This window comes from Clytia hemisphaerica, unplaced genomic scaffold, assembly GCF_902728285.1.
Source record: "Clytia hemisphaerica strain Z4C2 unplaced genomic scaffold, Clytia hemisphaerica genome assembly, whole genome shotgun sequence".
Taxonomy (NCBI): Eukaryota; Metazoa; Cnidaria; class Hydrozoa; order Leptothecata; family Clytiidae; genus Clytia; species Clytia hemisphaerica.
The window spans coordinates 83,354-108,206 of record NW_027103354.1 but is presented as its reverse complement, the minus strand read 5'-3'; the positions used below and the strand labels follow the sequence as shown (position 1 = coordinate 108,206).

General features: G+C 35.0%; 1 pseudogene; it reads left to right on the top strand.

The window, feature by feature from the left end:
• Positions 1 to 20: 20 nt before the first annotated feature.
• Positions 21 to 12,524, top strand: LOC136820670 (ATP-dependent DNA helicase RecQ-like; annotated as a pseudogene).
• The last annotated feature ends 12,329 nt before the right edge of the window (positions 12,525 to 24,853 follow it).

Sequence of the window (24,853 nt, the reverse complement as noted above, 5' to 3'; positions counted from 1 at the left end):
TCAAGCACACAACAGAAATAATGACGGAGACATCAAAGAAAACATACGCCGAAATTACTAAAAAGCACAAAGAAGACTTAAGATCTGCCGAACAACAAAAACGGAAGGAAGAAAGTGAAAAGAAAGACATAGACTCTAGAAAACTGAATATCATCGTTCACGGGCTTCTCGAATATTCAGGCCCAGATAAGGAAAAAGAAGAAAATGGGGAAAAATATGACATATTTTGGTTCCGAGAACTCCTGGAGGACATCAATGTTCCAGAAATAAATGTTACTCACCACAGATTAGGAAACAGAAAAACAAAAAACGCCCGTCCTCTTAAAGTCACCCTACAAAGTCAGCATGACAAAGATCTTATCATGAAGAATTTACAAATGCTGAAAGAAACTTGTTTCTTTCAGGTAAGTATCACGGAAGATTTCACAATCAACGAACGGAAAAAGATAAAGGAGATGCACAAACAAGCAAAGAAACTTAACAAAGACAATAAGAATAAAGACTTCAACTGGCGCGTTAGAGGGAGCCCAAGAACAAAACTACGAATCATTAAAAAATTACAAAATCAAACAAATATATCTTCAAATTATAATGAACAAAAATACACTACAGAAGAAATCGTCAGCGATTGGGCATCAACAGATGATGTAGACTATTCGTCTACAGATGATGATGAATGAATCATTTTGTAAATAGGCAGTCGAACTCTATTAGCTTTAAAGCTAGTACATATTTGTACACTTTTTTCGACTTTAAAGAATATACACATTAACATTAACATTAACATCCTCGGACCGCACTAAAAATGGTAGACTGAGCTGTGATAGATAATTTAGATGGAAGTTGTTGGAATGTTTACAAGGCTCTTGAAAGAAAATCATTTGTTTTATTGTCAATGATGACAGTGCGGTTATTAATTTTGTTAGATCTGACAAATTGATGTTTGTAAGTGCACTTTATAGTTTTGATTCCCATCGAAGAATCATATTCTGGTTTTCATGTTATTACATGTTGTTTTAGAGCTTTAGGTCTACACTGTTTGAAGAGCTCTATCAACATGGTATACTAGGTCCTTTTTGATTTTGAAGACCCCTCCCAAAATCATGAATTTTTGGGGCTTACAATTTTGCCTAAAAACGCAAAAAATCACAAATTACGCAAAAACTGCGGGTTTTGAAGCTTGGTAACATTCAAATTCCGAATCAGCACCCTCAAATTGACCAAAATCAATCCTAAAAGCTTGGTCACAGACATTTTGAAAAAAAGCGAAACGTTTTGGTGGCACTGGCCATAGCCTGGATATCCAAGCTCAAAATTTTAGAAAAAACTAAATTTACCTCAACATACAAAGTTCTAAAATTATAGAGCTTGGTCTCCCTAGAGAATGAAAGTGAAAACCCATGTTTCCTAGCCAACCCAGGGCAGCAAAACAGAAATTAATAAAAAGCAGTCTTACAAGATCTAAAACTATTTAAAACATCCAAAGATTACACCAAAGTCCTTAAAAAAGTTTGCATGCATTATCATGACCAACCATGTTTTCTTGGAAAATGAACTTGCCTCTGTTTTCTTCTTTTTCATGTTTTCATGTAACAGAAAGCCCTATCTTCACTAGCAACTGGAAGACTATCCTATTTTTGCTTTAGAATTGCTCAATGCCGTGTAGATTGGCCCTTACGGTTTTAGCAAAGTGAGCGCACGCAAGCGGACTGCATTCTCTTAAAGAGAATGCAAATCGCTCTAGGGAGACCAGGCTGTAAACCAGAACATAAAATATAAAAAACTAGACTGTGAAATAGTTTACAGCCTGGATATCCAGGCTACACTGGCCATAGTAGCCATTCCAGGGTCAAATTGAAACTATTCTGGTGGCAATCAAACCTAGTTCACCTTGTAGAGCTTCAAAAAAGAAAAAAAATGAGGGGTCATACACTTCTTAATGATAAGCGGTTCCGGAGATATTGAGATTTTGGTTCTGCTAAAAATAGCACCTTTTTAGACATTTGAGGTTGACAATTTAGCCCAGAAATGGCATATGAAATGGCACCGAAATATGCTGCGAAAATTGAAAATTCAAGCTTTTGCATTGAGTCAAGATATTCCAGATATCTTCATTTTGACTGCAGACTTTTATCAAATTCTTTTTGTAATGGCTTGCTTGCTAACACTTCAAGGAAGAAATGAAAAGACATTCTTTTGAAAAAGAAGACATTGCATTGCAAAAAACAATAAAAACGTTATAAAGCGGAAGCTAAAATTGCTGAACCTACCTATCTTTGAAATCAAAGCGCTGTGGAGGAAAAATTCCCCATGGCATATAAATAACTGTTTTAGGCTAAAAAATGGTCAAATTTTTCAGTGGTATCACTCTCTATAATTCTAGTCCTCATTTTCAGGCTGAAAATGCTTGCCAAAGTATGAAAAGTAAAAATTTATAACTTTAATGAAAGAATTAATTTCAGAAAGTAGCACCATTGGATTTCTCAGGTATTTTCTGATAAATATGGAAAGTTTCACTGTCTGAACATTTTTTCCTTCGCAGCGCTTTGAAATCAAAGATGAGTTGTGAAATTTTTTGTGTCCCGCAGATCTAATTTTTCTAAAAATGGCCTTAGTTGGAACGAATTTTTAAACAAAAGTATAGAATATTACACCTGCATATTATATATGGTTGGAAAGCTAAAAGAAAACTCTAAATTACTCAAAAATAATTAATTTTAAAGCTCAACTACACAAAGAACAATTGCTTGTCAAAGTTTGACCTAAAATTGAAGATTTTGATAAGCGTCAAATAAAAAACAAGCAAACCCGGAATGGCTAGCCATAGCCTATAACGACCCAAATGGGTATCATTCGATTAAAGTTTCGTCGTTCTACAATCGAATAATCACACATTCAATTGATCCCAGGGCGGGGGGCACTCGATTTTGAAAACGACTGTACGTTCGGCCAAAAATCAGGTCTCTAAAATTGGACCCTTACAGTGCAGGATAAATTTGACTGAAAATCGACCCTTATATTGAAATTTTTGGAAATTTGTTGCCCTTTTTAGGACAAAATTTTTTTAAATTTCTCAAAATTTGGTATTTTCTCACATTTTACACCCTTACAGTACACTTTCCAAACTCCAAAAAACCTACCCTTAAGTAAGGGCTGCACGTTCGGTAGGTCACTTTACCTGGACCTGGAGTGCCCCCCCCCCGAATTGATGGTACTATCCAGGCGTAGTTAATCGATATAATCGATAATTTTGAGTAATCGATAAATAATCGATAAGTAATCGATGGATTAGATATCGATTAACCGATAGAATCGATAGGTAATCAGACCTTCAAAAAATCTTGAGTATTGATCAGCGATCGATTATTTCCAAGTTATCGATTACTTATCGATCACATATCGACTACATACAACCTATCGATTACTTATCAATCATGTATCGATTGTTAACAATCATCGATTACTTATTGTTCATGCATTGCTTACTTATCAATTATTTACTTATCTTCGATCACGTTTTTTTTGTTCAGCCTTTCAGAGGGTTTGAGAATGCTTCAGCCGGAATTTACCGTATGCTTATAAAAAAAATGAGTGTAGTTGCTTTTTGTAGGCCCTATGCTACCAGGGGATTGGATTCAATTCAAAAGTACATCCCAATTGAGATCAGCGAAAAATGTTGCTTTTAATTTCGCAAAAATGGCGAAAATTCGAGAAATCGAGAAATTTAATCTCGCGAAAATGGCGAAAATTAATCCAATTAAAGTACCACTCCCTAAAATCTGATAAATAATCGATCACAAATCGATAGTTGATCGATTAACTATTTGATCGATGATTAATCAATTTTTGATCGATATGTAATCGATCAAAAGCTGTGATCGATAGCCGATTGATTTTTAATCGATACTTAATTTAATTGAAGTATAATCGATCTATAATCGATAAACAATCGATGACAAAAATGATCGATAAATAATCAAGCTTTGAAAAAATCTTGAGTATCGATTACCTATCGATTCTATCGGTTAATCGATATCTAATCCATCGATTACTTATCGATTATTTGGTGATATGTCACATGTTCGACAACCCATTTGTTCGACAACTCACTTGTTCGACAAATTCGTAAAATTGTCGAACAAGTGGGTTGTCGAACAAATGGGCGCCCACTTGATCGACAACCCACTTGATCGACAACCCACTTGTTCGACAATCTATAGTTGTTCGACACCCACTTGTTCGACATTAATGTCGAACAAGTGGGCGTCGAACAAGTGATCGTTCACATAATCGACAGCCCAGTTGTTCGACAGTGTAGATGGTCGACAGTTTGTATATTACCCTGTACCAAAGGTATTTCACATAAAATCGTAGCCTATGGTTTACCCTTATCTGGCTCCCAGATGCAGAAATTTTCTTCCGACACGGTAAAGCTCTGAAGGGAGGCCCGTATATTCGAGTTAGAAAAGTTCGAGTTAGCAATTTTCGAGTTAGCTAAATTATGACGTCATAAAAATTTAAATTATGACGTATACTCAATTCTAACTGGATTTTTCTTTTCCAAAAAAGATTTTTCGAGTTAGAATTAACTGGAATCTTTTTTTTCGCAAAAAAAATTTTCGAGTTGGCTAACTCGGATTTTTTTTCACAAAACCTTTTTTTGAGTTAGTTAACTAGGAATTTATTTTTCGCGCACAAGTTTTCGAGTTAGCTATCTTGGGAAAGATTTTCACATCTGAAAGGTTTAGATTACGGAATTTTGCAAGACCGCGTAAAGGATTTTGCAGCGAGGAGTCTGGTAACCCAGCAACCTCGTTCCCTGCGTATTATTAGCTTTTTATATGCTTACTGATAGCACACCCCCTTCTCACAGCCACAACCCCACTGGGAACCCCTCCCACTGGAAAAATTGTCCAAAATATCGTCCCGGTGGGAAATTAACCCCGATTTTTTCCCCCATTGAAAATAATCAAATAATGTCAGATCTTTTGTTTTATGACGTTTTGTTTTAAGAAATTCCCCCACTGAGGTCCTATAAATTAACCTTTGTCCGTCCGCCGTCCGTTCGTTCGTCCGTCTGCTGTTACCAGCTTTTCTCGAGATTGGCTCATTAGTTTTTTCTGATTTTTGGCAAAAATATGCAAAATGGCAATGCCCAAAATGTGACAGAGCCCAATTTTCGGAAAAATTTTTTTCCGGCCGAAAATGCCGGAAATATGCCGGAAAAACCCAACCTCGTTCCCAGGGCCTGATTCTCACTTTTTTATAATTTTGATGGTCGTTTCGAATCGCCCTGGCAAAAAAGGATTGAAATTCGCTGACGTCAGCGAAAAAAAAGTTGGATTTCAACTATTTTTTCGCAAGCTTTCATTTTCTGGAAGATAATTTTTTTCTGCTGTTACCGTGGTTGCATTGACGTCACAGCTACTAAGAACCAATCACATACCTTAATCGAAAAACATTAGCTCATCGATGGAAGATGTTTGTAAGGGTCTATAAGTTTCTGTTCATGCATTTTTCGCCCTCCTCTAAAAAGTTGAAAAAATGGCTGATGCCAATGGTAATGGAAAGATTGATAAGCCAGGCACCAGGCTGGTAGAAATGGGAAGAAGGAGGCATACAGATGATGGATGGTTTATAGTATATAAGAAGGTAAATCCAAAATGCTTTTTCATACTTGAAGTACTTGAAGTCATTCAACACTTTTCATATGTCCATGTATCTATAATATCAAAGAGGTGGTAAAAACCGAACAAGAACAGGAGTTGGAGTTGTTAATTTGTTCCTCTAAAAACTTGGAGATTTTGTGTAAAAGCCATGTGATTTTTATTTTTGAGATAAATTGTTTTAAAAAATGATATTAATGAAAGGTAGCCTTTATATGTTCTTCAATTTATGAAGACAAGGTGAAGCGTGATGCTACAGATCAAATCTGTGTTTAGACTGGACTCACCAACCTTTATGATAGACGTTAGGTGATCAGGATGGTCCATTGAATAGCTAATCACCACAGTATAAAATTACAGCTGTTGACACGTGTTTCGTCTCTCATCAGTGCGGCTCGGGTAAGCGAGCATAGACTGCTGTTGTCACCTGTCATGAAATAATTTATCCTGTTTTGACTGAGAACAACTCGTGTACATATTTGTATTGTGCTGAGGTAATTTCCCTTATTCAATAGAACTTAACGTTAGCCTAAAGGCCTATCATAAGGGTACAGTCTGGTGAGAAGACCAAAAGTGGGTGGTCTCTGTGTCAAAATAACCCCAAAAAATTTAGTGTAAATTTGTGCCAAAATACCAATTTTCTCCAAATTGGGGTGCGGGCACCTGGAGTATCACTGCTTGAATAAAAACCTGTAAAGAGAATAGGGTTTTTCTAGAAATTAGACATTTAGATAGACTGAATTAGATGTTATTTCTACAAATTAGATATTTCAGCTTTTGGCTTAGATAAGGTTGCGTAGTATATATAGTAATATTTGATTTACTTTTGCAGACAAGTGCTGTGAAAATGAAAAATGAAAATGAAAAAGCAAGAAACCCTTGAGGATAGTGAACAAATACTGTTTTTGTGTTTATGGAATGATAAGTAATTACTTTTTAGTGAGAGACTATTCTTGTGACCATTGAAAACAAATATGTGCCGAAATGGTATTTTTTCACCTTATTGAAACTGATTGAAGGGAGATTGTCTTCGTGAAATTCTTTCAGGGGGGATATGCATGCAAATAAGAATAAAAGTCATTTAAAGCTTGTAATGTGTGCGGTTAAGTGATTATATACAATCGATTTCAAATTTTCGTCAGTATAAACTGCACAGGGGGGGGTACAGACACAGGGTACTGACCCATTACATAGCTAGGTGGTGATGTCTATTTTTGCATTTCAAAAAAGTTAGTACCCGGTACTACTTTTGGGGTGGGGGTGTGCATTTTTCACTCTTCAAGCAAGTATATACAGGATAATATTTGGGTACTTTTTCACAGATTTTTGCTGTTTTTCAATAAAAAAAGTAGTTTGTTGTAATATTTTGACTTTTTTCAAATATTAATTTTTTTGATTTGAAATTTTTTTAATCGACAAATTTTTTTTATTAATTTGAGAAATTTTTTGATTTTTTTGAAGACAAAACTTCCAAAATGGTCAAGAAGTGTTGATGAGAATCAAAGGACGAAAGCTTCTGACTCCATCATTGATAGTTTGCTTGAATTATCTGTAAATTTTCAGTCTGAAAAACTAACAATAGTACCCCTCTCTTGGTCTAATCTGTAAAATTTAAGATTTTAGGGGTGGTGTCCCTATTTTTTACAGCAAAAATGAAGTAGTACCCAGCAGGGGGGGGGGTATCGAGTCAGTGTACTGGCCCATAGCTGGTGGGGTGGTGTATTTTTTAGGTTAAATTGAGTTAGTACAGTGTACTAAAAGGGTGGTACTCTGAGAAAAATACAATGAAAAAGTTAGTACAGTGTACTAAAAGGGTGGTCCTCTGAGAAAAATACAATGAAAAAGTTAGTACAGTGTACTAGAAAGGTTGGTGTTCTGAATTGATACACACTGAGAAGTTAGTACATTGTACTAATTTCATGGTAAAAACACACAAACCCAGTGAATTCCCATGTATATTTTCCCTAATTTGCTAGGTCCAAGCTGGTCCAAGACCTTAAAGTCAAGGCTGGTTAAGCTATACAAATTGGTACACTGATTTTCTCCCAATGTTTCCTGTTTACTTGATTGGTTTGGATTTGTTTCAGATTCGCAGCATGCGCAAGTGGAGACTGGCCTTAAGTTCAATCTTGTTTACGTTTTCTTTAAGGCCCTATCTACATTATGGCAACAACAAGAATTTGTGTAAACGTTCGAATCGAAGCTTTCAAGTTTTATTAAAAAAAATCCGCTCTATTGTTTTATGTTTTTAGTAACCTTTTTGGATTGATGTTAATTGAAAAAAATCTGTATATAAGTGAAATCACCGGGTGAAAACGACCATACGTTCGGCCAAAAATCAGGTCTCTAAAATTGGTCCCTTACAGTGCAGGAAAAATTTGGCTGAAAAGCGACCCTTAAAGTGTAATTTTTCGAATTTTTTTGCCCTTTCAGGGCAAAATCTTTTGAAATTTCTCAAATTTTACCTCAAAATTTGATATTTTATAAAATTTTACAGGGAAAGCACCTTTTTATATATTTTGTATAATATTACATTTGATAAAAGATTTTCCGTTTCAGTTTGTGTACAATGTTTTAAGTCTTTTATTTTTATTTTTCAAAAAAGAAAAACTGCTACAGCTTGCCAGATAATCAGAAATCAAGTCACAAGAAGGGAAATAACTCAAAGTTGGTTTTGAGTGTTTTGACGAGCTAATTTCAGCTAATTTCACTTATTTGATTGACTTTGCTTTGTCTGTTTCATTGTTTCAGTGTTTGTACTGTTTGTAAGGATTCAAGTATTTTAATATTCAAATCTTTCCTTTTTTATTTTGGTGCTTTTCTTAGCAAAATGCTTCAAAACCTTTGTATATGCTGGCAATTAAACTTATCTGGCCAAGAAGAAATTAGAACAGTGTACTGAAAGGGTGGTAATAAAAATCTAGTTAAAGAAAAACCTCAGTACAGTGTACTAAAAGGGTGGTATCAAAGCTCCGGCTGTGGAAGAAAGTTTTAGTACAGTGTACTAAAAGGGTGGTGTCAAAGCCCCGACCGTGAAAAAAAGTTAGTACAGTGTACTGAAAGGGTGGTGTCAAAGCCACAACCATGAAAAAAAGTTAGTACAGTGTACTAAAAAGGGTGGTGGTCTAATTTTTTTGGAAAAAAATCCAAAAATCAAGTTAGTACCCTATGGTCTAGTACACTGACTTGGTAAAAATTTTTGAAAATCTTTTGAAAATCTTCAAAATACTGAAGACCAAATTTGAATAAAATTTGAATCCCTCAGTTGCCATAAATTAGAATTCTTAACAAATAAAATCAATCTGTCAAACTAAATCCCCAGAATAATTTTAGTAAGCTCAGGGTAGACTATTTTGAATTAGTCAGTCAGAAAGTCTGCCGTATACTATCTTCGCTTTCTGATTTGAATGATGGCGCTGCGATAGGACTATTTTTTCTCTATTTTTTCCACCATCAGATTATCAAAGGCAAAAAATAGTTGAGCTCCAGACCCTGGACTAATTTTGAACGGGAGTTGAAAATATTATATTACTTGTTTTCTCCAAAATATTCTTACACCGTGTACCCTTATGGATTTTTCTTTATATCAATTTCATTCAATTGTCCTTTTTATGGACCTTTTTATGCGAGTCTTACCAAAGAATGAATTTTTTCTTGGCAATTAATAATTTGAGAAAGCACGCAGTGAACACGTTCTTTTGAAGCTAAAGAATACTAGGATAAACTTGGCGGTTGGCCGAAAAAGTCAAATTTGTTGGGAAATTAATTTGGTGGATTTCAAACAAGTCCGCCAAAATTTCTTCCCTTAAGGTAGATTTTTTTAAATTTTGATATCGTTAGGACATCAGTCAGGTCATATCTACACGTTCTTTTTAATCATGTTTTTTTATGTTATGGAGTGTATCGATTACAATTATTTTGTTGAAAAATGTCAATCCATTATAGTTTCAACTATCATTTGTTCTTTGAGAATTCCCAAAAGTGATAACACGTAAAATACTTGCTTTTCAAGATTCCGAAACAATTACAATTCGAGCGCATTATTTCAGTGAGTCTTTTTGCTTAGCATTCTAGCTCTTTTTCTGAAAAATTTACTTCTACCACCCCTGAATTTGTACCATATTTATGCTTATTGGGTCAAAGGCGTATGTCTGTCATGGATAGATTATCTAAAACACTTTTAAAAAGCTAGCTGATTTGAGGGAACGAGCCTTAGCAACCTGGTTGCTTATTTGAAAAATAAATGTGTGGTAGAAGAGAGTCTGAAGAATCCTTACTACCACCTGTACCACTAAGATAAATTAAAATTGCATGGATCTGATTGGCCATTCTCCTAGGAGAGGGTATAAAATTCAATCATCTTTTCAGGCAGATCAGTTTTACTTTAGTGTTTTTACTGAGTTTGTTGTCTCTAGATTTATCATAAATCTTTGATTTTTTCTCATGTCAATGTGCGATTTCTTTTATGATCTCCTTTGAAAATGTCAAATTCGCAAAGGGGAAAATAAAAAGAAATTTATTATTGACAAAAAGATAAAATTATCTACAATGTATTATATATCACATTATATATACGCAAAATTTACAAAAAGCTACATAAAACGAAAACCGTTTTCCAGGAATTAATAACAGGGCTAAAATCGCATAGAATGCTAGGAGGGTGACTTTGAAAAGAATATTTTGCAATAAAAATGTATGTTCTGTTTGATTGAATTCGGAATTCTAACAGAGAAATCATGTATAATTTTTTATAATTTTCATGTTAACTTTCAGGTGTCAATCGATAAATTCTTTGGAATTCTTTACGTTCGACAATCAAATTAGTGTTATCATGAATTTTTAAGCTTATAAAAATCGTGTTTTCAAAAAACGTAATATAACATTGTTTTGTTACTTACAGTTGAAATAAAAATAACAAAAAGTAATGAAATGGAGGAAAAGGCAAGCCCTGCCTGGCTAAATCTACTTAAATCTGTTGACAAAGTATTTCCCAATTATTCAGAAAAATATCCCTTTAATTTAAAACCGAAACAAGTGAAATGTCTTGAAGAACTTGTGAAAGGAAACAACGTTATTGCAGTTTTACCAACTGGCTTTGGAAAATCATTGATATTCCACCTATCACCATTTGTGTTGCCAAAAAGATCGAATACTGGAAATATTGTTTTAGTTATCACTCCTTTGACTTCTATAATAAACGATCAAATCAAGGATTTAAACGAACGAAGCATTTCAGCAGATGTATTGAACACAGAATGTGACGAAAAATCAGACTTTTATACGCTATTCCCAAAAAATGATTGCAAATCAAAAAAATTGTAATCCCAAAACGTATCGTCGATGGAAATATATCAATTTTGTTTGCTCATCCAGAATCGTTCCTTAGTGAAGATGGTAGAAAATTACTTAAGACCTCAGTGTATCAAGAAAAGGTTGCTGCAATTATCGTTGATGAAGCACATTGCATTGAAATGTGGTAAGCTTTTTTCATAAAATCTATGGTGTGGAGATTTCTCATTTCACAACATTTTTTCAAATTTAGCATGATTATAATCTCATTCGAACGCATATAATAATAATAATAATAAATCTTTCATCCAGTGATTCAGTAGGCTGCTTGCATCCTCTAACGGTTACAGTTACAGTTACAGTACAGGGTCTCATTTGGACTGAGGGTATTCAGTGTAAAGGTTGCATATAAATGATTATTAATTTGCTTTTGCTTCCAGGGGTGAAGAGTTTCGTCAAGACTTTTCACAGATCTCTGCATTGAGATCTATCTTTCCATCAGTACCTGTACTGGCACTCACTGCAACAGCACCACCAATGAAAATCGATCAATTGAAAAAAGACCTATGTTTTCGATCTTGTACAATAATCAAGGTTAATCCCAATCGAAGAAATGTCTATCTATCCAAGGTGATGCGAGGAAGTGACAAGGCTTTTGATTCTTATGAGAAGATTCTACTCCCAATCGCCAAAAAGTTAAAAATTATGAAACAGAATTATCCAATGACAATAATTTACTTGAAGCTGAAATATTGCTCTTACGCTTATAATTTATTTGAACAAGTTTTAGGATCCGACCAATTTGGCAATAAATCATCACAGACCCCAACAGAGAGGTTGTTTTTACAATTTCATGCGCCACAAACTTCACTCATGAAGAGAGAAATAATCCAAGAGATTTCTAAAACAGAGCCCGAGGTGAGGGTTGTATTTGCGACAACAGCTCTTGGAATGGGAGTCAACGCCCCCTCTGTAAGCCAAGTAATTCACATTAGGCCTCCTTACAATATCGAATCATACACTCAGGAAATCGGTCGTGCTGGCAGGAGAGGTCAAAAGTCAGTGGCTACCTTGTTCTACAACAATTCGGATATTTCGAAAAATAAAACAAAATTGGACGAAGCAATGAGAGATTACTGTAAAAATGATCAAGTTTGTTTAAGAAAAACCCTTCTTCAATACTTTGGGTATCCTTTTGAATCACAAGACTCGTGCTGTTCAGTTTGTTCCGAAAGGTTAGATGATGGAATCGTCGACATTGCGATTGATTGTGAGCAAACTGATGCAATCTACAGAGAGTTGACTGACGAAAATATGCAAGAACTTGCATTAAGAATCAATGAAATCTTTGAAGAGTGGAAGGAATATGAAAGTCTTTCGCCTTATTTTCTACAAGATAAACCAGATTTTAACGATGTATTGGTGGAAGAATTACTGTTGTCAATAGAAAAAGTTCAATCTGAAATAGATTTATTGATGGATTACAACATTTGGGACGAGAATTTAGCAGGAAATATTTACAAAGAGATTGAAAAGTACGCTCCATTGATTGCTAACCAAGCTCCATGAAAAAAATTTATTAATTTTTTTAGATATCATATCAGATTTTTTAAGCCCACTCAAAGTTTTCGAAAAAATACGAAATTCCAAAAATGTAATGGTCATGACATTAACTCAACTGGAATGTTTAATTTCAAAAAGGATTAAAAGCTTTCTTTAGAGCGTTTAGACAAAAGTTTTCTAGAGGATGCAAAGGGTTAAAAGTTTTTCTGCGAATTAAAATGATATTTATTCCTAAATATAGATGATATCCTTATGAGAACGGTCCGAAAAAATCAAATAATAATAGCACATATTCCTAAATGGACGTCGGAACGTAATATTCATGTTTCTTTTTTTCTAACCACTTGTTGTGTTCGATGAGACTGAGGTATCTTTGAGGTGATGCACGAATTTCGGGAAAGCTGGAATGTTGTCTTCCGTTGGAATGGGAGAATGCATCAACTTTTATGACATCTTCCATAACTTCCATTAAATCGTCATCCTCGTTGACTTTGGAGTGTTGGACTGATGATGGCTTCTGGCCACATAATTTTTCGAAGTTTTCAACAATTTCTTTCACCCCATTGACAGCTTTGCACACTCTGCTGATTGAAGGGATGGTCTGTTCGGCCCCATGGATCTAACCATTTCTTTCCCGATTTTATTGGAAATTTCCTGTGCCAAATCTTCCTCCATGTTGTGGCCAGCGCCACCTCTCCAATTGACAAAATAGCTCCACTTAAATTCAAAAGCAAGCCTTTCAGTTAATAAGCATTCTTGCTGAGCAATAGCCAAAAACATCTCGATTGCGTATCTGCTAAAGGCTCCCAATGATCGAAAGACAACGAGCAATAGCTTTTGGTGAATGTAATTTCTCTCTCCATCGCCTTCTTTTGCAGTATCTTTCATCTGCAAAATCATTACCGTGATAAACATAAGGAAATATGAATAATCTTTCGAACGGTCACCCCTAATATAATCTTTCTGCATAATATACACGTCTGTAAATTTGCCCAGTACGTCAATAAAATATTCTTCGTTAATCTTCTTTTGAGCTTTGAAAATTCTCTGGAAATCTATTTTTTGTTGGAGTGTCTTTTATTGATTCCATCCCAAAGAAGTCAAGCGCGGCAGTTAAAATATAGCCCTTACCAACGGTCAGAAAAAGCTCCTCCGAACCTTCATACGAGTCAAGTACTTTATTTAGTAATTCATGTGTTGTTAAAAGATGTAAAGATGGCGAAGAAAATTCAGGAAAATCTACGAAAACAACCGAATTCAGCATCAATTTACGACCTTTGCAGCCCATCTGAATGTGTTACAAGTGAAGAAGGAAGATCCAAAGGCACACTTGAATGTAAAAAGTGCAATCGAATCGTACACTACATTTGTTCAAAGCTCCCCGTCTATCAAATCCAGTTATGTCTAACATACAAATCGAGAGCTTTTGTCTGTCAAAACTGTGTCGTGATCACCCCTGATCTATTGGAACGGGTCAATTCATGTGAAACATCAACAGTTTCAGGATTCCGAAAGGAGATAAAAGCTTGCGAAAATATAATGAAAGCCCAGGACGTAGAAATCACTCAACTGAAGTCCAAAGACGTTAATACAATGATCAGCGAAATAAAGGATAGCTTTGAGACCAGAATGGCAACGATCGAAAAGAAGATGGAAGACATCGTTGAGAAGAAAGGAGAAAATAGATCACAAAGCTACGCAGCAGTCGCGTCGAGGCAAATCGAGAAAAACATAGAAAACGTACTTCGAAGGGAAAAACAGGAGGAACGACAGATTCAATCCACGGCGTGCAATCTAATTCTTCATGGTGTTGGCGAATCCACTGAAGATTCAGAGGAGTCAACAAAAATCTACGACGAAGAATATCTAAATGAAACAGTCTTACCTAAGAAACTAAGCTTAAGGAATATAAAGATTGAAGAAACTCAAAGAATCGGAAAATCTTCGAAGGAAAAGGAAGATGAAAAACGCTATCGACCAATAAGAGTCCGATTTGCAAACGAAGAAGACAAAAATACAGTGTTAAGAGCAATCACTAAAGGAGAAAGATTGCCCTTCCGTGTGACAGAAGATCTTACGAAAAGTGAAAGGAAGATAATCAAAGAGTGGTGTATGAAAGCCAAAGAAATGAACACGTCACTAAAGGATGCAAACTTTAAATTCAAAGTCAGGGGGAGCCCTAGGAAAAAACTCTATTTTAAGAAAATTGTAAACCGAACAAAGAGCGGTTCATAGAGGCCCATGTGCTCGCACGGTGGCCTGCGAACTTGTATAGCATTATTATTTATTATTATTATTTATTTGGAGTTGCATTCTTTCGGTTCAATTTGTCACGAAAAAACTTTAAAGTGCCAATTTGATCAATGGAGTCTGCTTCGTAGAGCTTAGCATAAGCGTATTGTAAAAGAGATGCTTTGGTATGCCACATTACTGGCTTAAAGGGTGATGCATGTTCCAGTCTGTCTGTGGGTGTATGAGCTCCTTTCAACAGATCCTTTGCACCAGCAAAACGGACTCGTGTTAGTTGGTCACCAGAATAGCACATTTTCATATCTTTCATAGGATCATCAGAAGTAAAAACGGTGTGAGCATATGTTTGTCCAGGGTTCGCAGATGGGTTTTCCTGGATATCAACTTCGGTAGTTTCTGGAATTGTTTCTAATTTACCGGCTCTATGGTAAACCTCAGCGTTCCACTTCTCAAACTGACGTAATGCTTTTACACAATCAGAATATTTAGCTTCGTTCGCGTCGATGATTGGCATGTTCACGATAATCGACTTTTGGCACATTTCTTCACTATGGTCATGCTTGATGTGATCTGGAAGAGCCTTTTTCATAGGAGCGAATTTGGGAAAATATTTTACGAATAGTCTTCCAATGAGGATCGAAGCTGTTTCTTTGTATTTTTTCCAGTCATTTTGAGTTAAGGAAAAAACGCTACGGCTTAGTTTACGAATGTCGTCGTGAATTGGTTTGGTGTTGTCAAGATGATCAGAATTGACTCTGTCTGCAATTAGGTTAGATGCCATCAAATGAAGATCCACATTTTTATGGAGTTTTCGCGTTGCTACTATGATCTTCATATCCCAGTTGTCAGACGTACCACGAAGTCGCCCCTTGTTCTTGATGACTTCAACGGCCTTGTCACTGAAATGCCCACCAATCAGATCAAGCAATTTGCTTTTCATCTGATGACACAAGCATACGCCGAGTTTGTTGAAGGTATTCTGCAGCTAAAAAAATTAAAACTTGATTTTTAAGCTAGCGTTTAATATTTGAAAAACAATAATACTTACTGTCAATGTCTTTTACTGAAAATCGGTCTGTTCCGATTTCAGTAGTGATGTTGCACAAGACACAAGAAAGAGAATTTTTTGAGACAGATTACCATAACACATTTGTTTATTGATTTAAGGAACTAGCGCAATATGTTCAAAAATAAAAATGAAATGCGGCAAAATACCTCTTTGCTACATTTTCCTCTTGCCATCTGAATAGTTTTGACCCTTTGATACAGAATCAACTTATGCTATCTAGTCTGCATAAGGATGGAATAGATGAAGCACAGTTTTAATTTAATGTTACTACTGTTTTCTTGTTTTCCACAAGCAGCTATCAAAACGTCAATGAGCAGCGGGTGTTTCTTCATTTCCTCCCAGATAGGTTCAGTATCGAAATCTTTCATGCCACTAAATTCTTTGTTGTATAAAACGGAAGGTGTAGTCATGTTACACAGTTTTTGGCATGATGAATCTATCTATGTCGCTCATGATTTTGCTATAATCACTATTCAAAATGTCGTTATTAACGAAATCGATGTCAACGTTGTTGCTATCTAAGAGTACGTTATCGGTGTTGGAACCAATGTCGTTGTCGTTCAAGGATAATTCATTTTCAATGGAATCGGCGTTATTGTTGCCTTGAGAAAGAGACGAGTCGTTGGTGACGGAATCAATGTTATTTTTGTCGTTTTGGGACATATTACTGATGTAAATTAGCGACTTTCGACTTGAAGGTCAGATCTTTTTGTTTGGCTTTTGAGTTGATGGAGAAGATACCATACCTCTTTTGATTAACAGTGATTGCTGCAGTTCATATTGGTTTTCTTTGACAGAATTGGAGTAATTCCAAACTTTTTGTAGAAAAACTTCACAGGTCTTACAAATTTGTAGTGGTAATAGGTCATCTTTCGTCACTTCAATCCCTACAATGCTCCTAATCATAACTGATAGGTTCTTCGATTCTCCTATTTTGGAGAATAATTTTTGGAACTGTTTGTTAGGTTCCTTACATAACCTGCAAACGTCCTTTGGAGTCCTTAGTGTTATTTTAACTGGAGTATCTGGTGTTTTTTTTACTTCTGACATTTTTATTTCTATTTTGGTATCTCTTGTTTTTTTCGTATTGGTCCTTTAAAAAAATTCTTAAAAAACAATCATGAGTATGGGAGGTTACCCTAGATGCACCACTGCCTATACATATTAATACTTTCAATTCAAATAAAAAGGAAAAAAATAGCTGAAAATTATCTGATTTACCAAATCAGTCAAGGAATTTCCTGGCTCAAGAATTACATCTCTATTATTATTATTACTTTCTGAATAAAGTAAAAATTTACATTTAGTAAGATTGGATTATAATATATATATTATCTATTATATTATATAGATTATATTATGATTGTATTATAAAATGACACCTACAAAAAACAGAAGATTTTCTTATAGACCCAACTGTCCAAAGCAATAAAAGCTTAACACAGCAGGGGGTAATAAGAAAAGAAATTATCATATCAAATAAAATAAGATGAAGTTATAATATAAAAACATAATACTGTATATTATAGGGTTTTTTCTATATCTGTTAAATCCAAAAAATGAAAATGTAAGTGTTCATCATCTCATTTTCAAAAATACAAAAATTCTTTCAAAATAAGTCAATGATATAGACTGATAGCAAATTTAGTTTTTGATACTCAATGCATTAAACCAATTAGCAATGAGCAAAACTACTCAATCCTTTTTTACCCCATCTGACTATATAAACATAAAATATACAGTATAGATAAAAAAGACAAAACTACCAATTTAAAAAAATTCACATCAAACTTTGTAAAACACTTGGCCTTTTATAGAACAAGCAAAATTAGGGTATATACCAATATACATAGCAAAACAGACTACTGTAACAGTAAAAATATTAAAATAAAGAATAAAACATAAAAAGAGATATTTTAACCATACAGTTTTTCTATTTTTTGAATTTTTCTAAATATATAAACTACTACCCTGAGTATCAGAGGTCAAGTTTTCAAAGAGAAAATATTAACCTCTGAGGACGAGGTTGGGTTTTCTAATCGGAAGGCGCTGCATTGCAAAACGTTCGAAAATAGTCCATCGAATTTTGTTTTTAAAACGCAGAACACAATTACGTCACGAAAGAAAGAAAAATAACACAGAAATCGAATCAAAACAAAAGAATTTCAAGTGAAAAAAATAAAGTGAGATAGGGACGTGATGATATGATCAAACTGATTAAAAAGTTTTTTTGTCATATATCTATCCTGGCTGATCCGAAATATTGGATCTATCAATAGAAGAATAGCTACTGTAAAGCTGTTTTTTTTCTCGAGTGCAGTCAGTTGCTGAAGTTCTGCTGTGCTGCTAGTGCTAGACAAAAATATTTAGCTGGATATTTTGTTGTGGAAGTTGAGAAAATCTAAATCTTTGAGGAGGGTGAATACTTCTAATGACACCCATAGCCCTGATGCAAATGTTTCACTCGATCCAAATACTCAAAATTTGCTTTGGACCTGGAGGAGTTGGAGAGGAAATGTTTTAGATTCGATTCCAAACTTATTACACTTGACACTACTACATACAGTACAGTTTGCGATAAAGAAGTTAGAATATTTACTTCCAGTAATAGTGATCCATTCATTCAACGATGAAGTCTTGCAAAAAAGGGTAAGTCGTTTAATATTTTAGAATTACAGCAGGCATGAATGAATAAAATCGCCCAGCTTTTTTTATCACAAATTGAATGAAACTTTTCTCCGTTTGAAGAATTTCTATGGGCCCCATTCCTAGGGAATAAAACACTCAATTTGTGTGCCATAATAGGGTATTTTCTTTTCTAAAGTTAAGAAAAACTACCAGAGAGTTTGTTTTGCGATAGTTGTTTCAATTTGACTCATCTATTAAGACAAGGTGAAGCGTGACGCTGCAGATCAAATCTGTGTTTGACTTAACTCACCAACCTTTTAAAGGTACAGTCTGTTTATCGCAACAACTCGTGCTAAATTTAAAATCCAATGAGTGTGCTCCATCTTGCTTCATAGTAAAATTGTTTCTTTAAACTTATGCTGTTCATTTAAAAAAATGAAAAATAGGGACGGTTCACTCTTCATCCTTGAAAGATAATCTGGAGATATTTTTTATGAAGAGAAGGAGTATAAAACGATAAAAAGGTTTTTCTTGTTTGTGGTTTAAAAGAGCCTGGTATCTCGGGGTCTTTTGTCTTTATCATAAAGTATGAAAATGTTATCAAAAGGGACTGAAAAATTGCCCTCACTGATCTGACCCGTACGTCAGTTAGGTACAGTTGCAAGGAAAATCTAGTTGAGTTAGCAAGCTATCGCAAAGTTCCCTACTGACATAATCGTTCCGCCTTTCATTTCTCACAATTTTTCTGAAAAAGCAAATTAGACATGATCCGCAACCTCCTCTAAGCCAAACGAATCCAAACTGTGAAATATATCTACTTTGCGAGCGTTTTTATACAAGATCTTGTATTAAAAAAAAACTTTGTCTTCACAGCTCGGATTTATTCGCGCTGTGATACTCACGGTAATAAACTACAGTAATCCTAAATTCTGTCAAGAAATGAGAATTTTATGTGAAAAAAGGAGAACCAACAAACCAATAGATAGTTAGAAATATAAGCACAACGATCACAAAAATACAAACTCTTTTAAAAACCTCTGCGATAGCCCAATAAAAATAAAATGTAATCTGGAGTCCCAACTCGCGACAGGTGCAGGACGTCCAAAACTCAGCGACCCCAGATCCTGAAACCCTAAACTTTTTTGATTTTTTAGGGTCTACGACGAATTTTTCACCATTTAAAAAGTTGAAATTGATCTCCAGTTCACAAATAGTTAAATTTAGCATGAAGAAGGGGGAGTCAGAAATTTTCATCAAAAAGGGGGGATAAAAAGGGAGGGGGATGGCTTATGTACTACATATATATTGTAGATTATTTTCAAGCACTGTTATGAAATTTGGTCTTCATGAAAGGAAGTTTTCTGTTAAACTGTTACAGTAGTCTGAGTTAAAAAGAAGAAAGAAGTTTATTATTTCACTTTCTCTGACTCTGTCTAAAGAATATATTTCACATCACATACTGTATATTTGTTAGCTATTTTTGACCAGACGTTACTAATCGATATAATCGATTATCGACTAAAATCAATATAGCTAATCGATAATTAATTAATTGATTAAACATCGATTAAAAGCGATAATCGATAAATAATTGGCGCCTAGAAAATTGCGAGTATCAATTATATCAATCAGATATAAGATACCGATTATATCAATTAGATAATTAAGCCGAGTTTCATTGATATTACACTCATGCACCTACTGGGTGCAAAAGAGAAATTGTGTATTTTTTAATACGCCGTTCATTAACTCAAATCAAATGACTTTGAAGGTTCGGTGAAATGTTGGCCGAATTGTCGTCCCATGTTTTGTCAGATAGTCCCAAGTTAGAGCAGTTGACGTTATCGATTATATCGATATTAATGTTAATTGTTATTGTCAATTATTAACACTGTAATCGATATTATCGATTAAAAATTTATGGTGATAATTTAATTGAGTGCTAAAAAATTGTGAGTATCGATTAGCTAATCGATATGGATTATATATGTTTTTAATCAATATTTAATCAATCGATTAATTATCGATTTTATCGATTAGTAACGTCTAGTTTTGTTCAAAATCCTTTGGGGGATAGGCATTTTTCAAGGTTAGTAGGGATGCCAAGAAGGAGGGGTCATTTTATTTTCATCAGACCCCTTTCCGCACTATATGAACCAATAACTAACAGTCAAAAAACTCCCTCAATTTAGGTAGAATTATTTTTATACTGCAATTATTTGCAGTGCAAATGTACGTTACTCTTGACTTTAACTGCCATTGCATGAAATTGCATGACGAAATTGCAAATTGATTACAGTTCCTTGGGAATAAACAGATTTTTTTTGTTTAAACTTTTGCTTTAGATAACTAATCTTATAGGTGTCCAGTGGTTCAGAGCTACGATGAAAGACAAAAAAATAACCACAATATAATAAGAAATTTGAGAAAATACATGTTCTTACTTCTACCCAAAAGTGATCCAATCTGGTATTGTACCAATCATTCTGACTGTCATTCCAAATGCCCAGACATTTAAAACTATATTGAAGTTGCGAAATCGCTTAGAACTTCATGTATATAAACATATAGAAGACGAAGGCTACCATTTTTAAGAAAATGCCGACTCAGCCATAATTTCCCGTGTCGGCGAATAACAACAGATCAAAGGGAATACTAATGTTTTTCGCAGGGCGATTTGCTACATCCTATATAAAAAGCAAATCGTCATGGGGACGAGGTTGGGACTGCCGTACTGCATCCCCGTAACTCATTTCGCCCTAGTACGGGGCCTTTCATCTTGAACAAAATTGAGAAAACATCCAAGCAAAATCTGTGTGAAAAAATGCAACTTTCAAAACAGTCTTTCAAAGATTTTAAGTCAATAAGTATGAACAGTCACTTCTGTTGGTGTAAGTCGAAGCTACACTTAACTTAGCCTGGATATCCAGACCGTAAACTATTTCACCGTCTAGTTTTTTTAATATTTTGTCTCAGGTTTACGGTCTGGTTCAAGTAACTCGTCTGCAGGGATATCTGTCCCTGCATATGCGAGTGTCGCTAATTGGTCAGTACGCGCCCAGTCACTGAGCAGAATTTTCGCGGGGTTTGTGATATTTTTCGATGCGCGCGCATAATTTATGGAAAAAGCTGACCTTGCAAAAAAAGATAAACAAAATGAAAATGAAAACGCAGGTTCATTTCTAAACAAAATGGCTGATGGAAAGGAGCCTTAATGAATGTGGCTTACGTTTGGATATAGTTTAAAGTAGTTTTGAAAGTTTATTGAGTTTGTAAAAGAGGTTTTATGGTAAGTGATTATGTGTGTCTGCCTGGGTTTCCACAGTTTTGAGATTCTGTCAACAAGGGTTCACTCACAGACTGTGTCATTCAAAACTGTACCAGACTTTTTTAGTTGCACCAGACTCTATAATTTTAGAAACTTTGTATGTTGAGGTAAAAGTGTTTTTTTTCTAAAATTTTGAGTCTGGATACCCAGGCTACACTTAACTAATTAAACAACATTTGAAACATTGAACTTTTCCTTTTAAAGTCTCAAAATCCATAAAATAATCAAAACATTGACTAACAGCCAAAACGTGAATTTCAGGCGCCATCTTGGATTTTATCCGGAGCAAGAAAGCCACGGTCGCAGTAGAATCGAATTTTCCCCACGCATTCTTAGGCTTCTGGCATCCACTAACGGATTTGTGCTCCTTATAGAGGATCATTAAGCAGACCTATACTACATGGGGTTTTGTAGAGGTCTGCGATTCAGAATAACGCATCCTATGACGGCCCAAGCAAATCAATAGATAGCTTTTTGCTGAACTAAGCGCGTTCAAGCTTGTAGCAGCTTGTGAATCAGAGAGACAATTCGTTATGCGCTTAATAACCACTTGTGGTTCACAGGGAAGTTCCCTGTCGACGTTATAACAATAAAGTAAGTTTGTATTTTGTTGCATTTGTTAATTCGAAATAAGCTTATGAAATTTCGACAGGTATCGCAAGAAAAATTAGGAAAGTAGGATTTTGAGCATCAACAAAAACTGATTTTGTTAAATATAATGTTTATATAATCAATTTCAATCACTTCTTATTGTCCTAACATTAATCATACAAATGTTCACGATCGATAGAATATGGTGGGATGCATGTTGCATTGCACCAACGCGAAAAAAACTTCTCGTGTCCCAAAGCCTTTAGTCACAGACAAAAAATATTGCCTCTTATTATTATAGGGAAACTAACCGGTACCCGGCGTCGGACGCCGGTTTAGCTGTTTGCTGAACGCATTTAAAGTCCTTTGGTTGTTGGAAAGGTGGCTTAAACACGATGAAATCGAAATTAAAGGGAAGGATTCTCTTCAAAGTTTGACTCCATCCCTCCTGGGTGATGTATCTTTTATTATATTTTGAAAAAGATTTGTGTGGCAAAAATAATGAGAAAGCAGAAAGGGCGTCATTCCCAAATTACACCATACCAGCGACCAGCAACGTCCGAGACGGCTCTGCAATTAGATTTTTTTTCTCGCTTCGCTCGCGTTACATTTGCCGTAGTTCTTGATGTTTAGCAAAACTTTGATGTCAAGATAAGCGGAATGAAATAATAGACATGACACGCGATTCGTCGAAGAAAGGCAGCCGGGGGGGGGGAGGGGGTACTTAGGCAAGAGAAGGGTATGGGTATGTGCCGGCCTTAAGGGTGCCTTTGTTTGAAACAGTTTGAAAAATCGGAAAATCAAACTTCAGTCCCACTAAGAATCGGAAAAATAGGAAAATTTCAAATTTTTGTTCCCAGAAAGATAGAATTTTGGTCAAATTAGTCCCAAAAAGTGAATTAAAATTCACATAATTTCCCTTGTTTCTTCTCCTCTTTATTCTGCAAATGGTCCGAGGGGCAGGGTCGAAAGTCAGCTCGCAACCATAAATAATGGCGTGTGGGCGTTTTTTCGGGTGTTCTGTGTTCCGTGAACACGTGATCAAAACATTCTGTTTAGCCAATCAATGCTCACAATCCCACATCCAGGTAGTTTTTTTTCTCACATATGCCAAATATGGTAGCTCAAAGCTGCTAACATTAAAATCTTCCAGTGAAGTACCAGTCCAGTCGTGTCCATAGTTCTTGTGAAATTAAGATCATTTTAAATTAAAGAAGAAATAGTAAGTATTTACTTTCATATTTGCTTAGCAGCTCTGCTCCTCAGAACTGTTTAAAGCCTGTTTTGCCCCTTCATACTCATTAATTGCACTGAATTTGATTGTGGCATTTTTTTTGCTTTTTTTTTTTTGCCCTTCGGATTTATGCACTACGGGCCACTGAATTCTGTTGAGGCATCAGTTGTGTACGTATCGACCAGCTTTAAAGAAACTCACTTGCATTGTCAGTGATTACAATACCAAACTGCATTGTCAGCTCTTACAAATATCTTATTTAGATACATTAGAAAATATTTCAGTCTCAGAGATTTACATATAGTCTTTTAGTTTTGAAATGATATCCATTGAATCATACCGTGTGTCGATAGGAGGCTTTGCCTACATAGCTCAGAGAAATGTGAAGTCAATTTCTAAGTCCATTTTTATCGGCTCCAAATTTTCTAAAAATGCTTTTTCTCGATCATTGAAACCCGTTAGATTCATAGCACTTTTTACACTTTTAGTTTTTGCAATCCCTAAGTCTTACGAAACAATTGAAATTCAAACACCTCTTAACCTCGTGCATTTTTCAAAGAATGGAATGTTTGTTCAGTATCCAAATCTAGGGTATAATTTACCAGAGCCAGTTCTGTTTACTTTTAAAGTCAACTATACATTACTATTGTCAGGTGATATAGAACTTAATCCAGGTCCACCACAGGAAGAGATAAAAAGTATTTAAGGTTCTTTTCATCAAGGAAATTCAAAGTTTGGCCAGACTGCTGGTATACAATGTTCGGGCAATTGTTTTTTTGCCATTTGCTATGCACAGCTTAGAAAATTATCACTTTGGAAGACTCATGATTTGGATTATGTTTTAAATCAAGGGGATCTAAATTTTTAAAATCTTGGCATCACTAGACAATCACCATTAATTGAAGAATTCCAGAAAGTTATTGCAGTTGGAAATATCTGTTCACTAGATTTCAATATCGTTGAAGGATATTTGGAAAACGAAGGTATTTCAGTAAATTTTGTTAATGAAGAACTTTTGTTGCAACATTCTGGTGCCGTCTTAGTAATAGCTGGAAATTGTTTAGGTGTGCTCCATTACAATGAAAAATATTTTGTTTTTGATTACCATAGTAGAGATGTAAAGGGCCCTCAAGTTCCTGGTGAAATCGGTGCGTCAGTACTTTTGCAGTTTGGAAATATTACTGAAATAAAGAATTACATAAGATCTGAGTATAGGGCAAATTTGTTTAATGTCA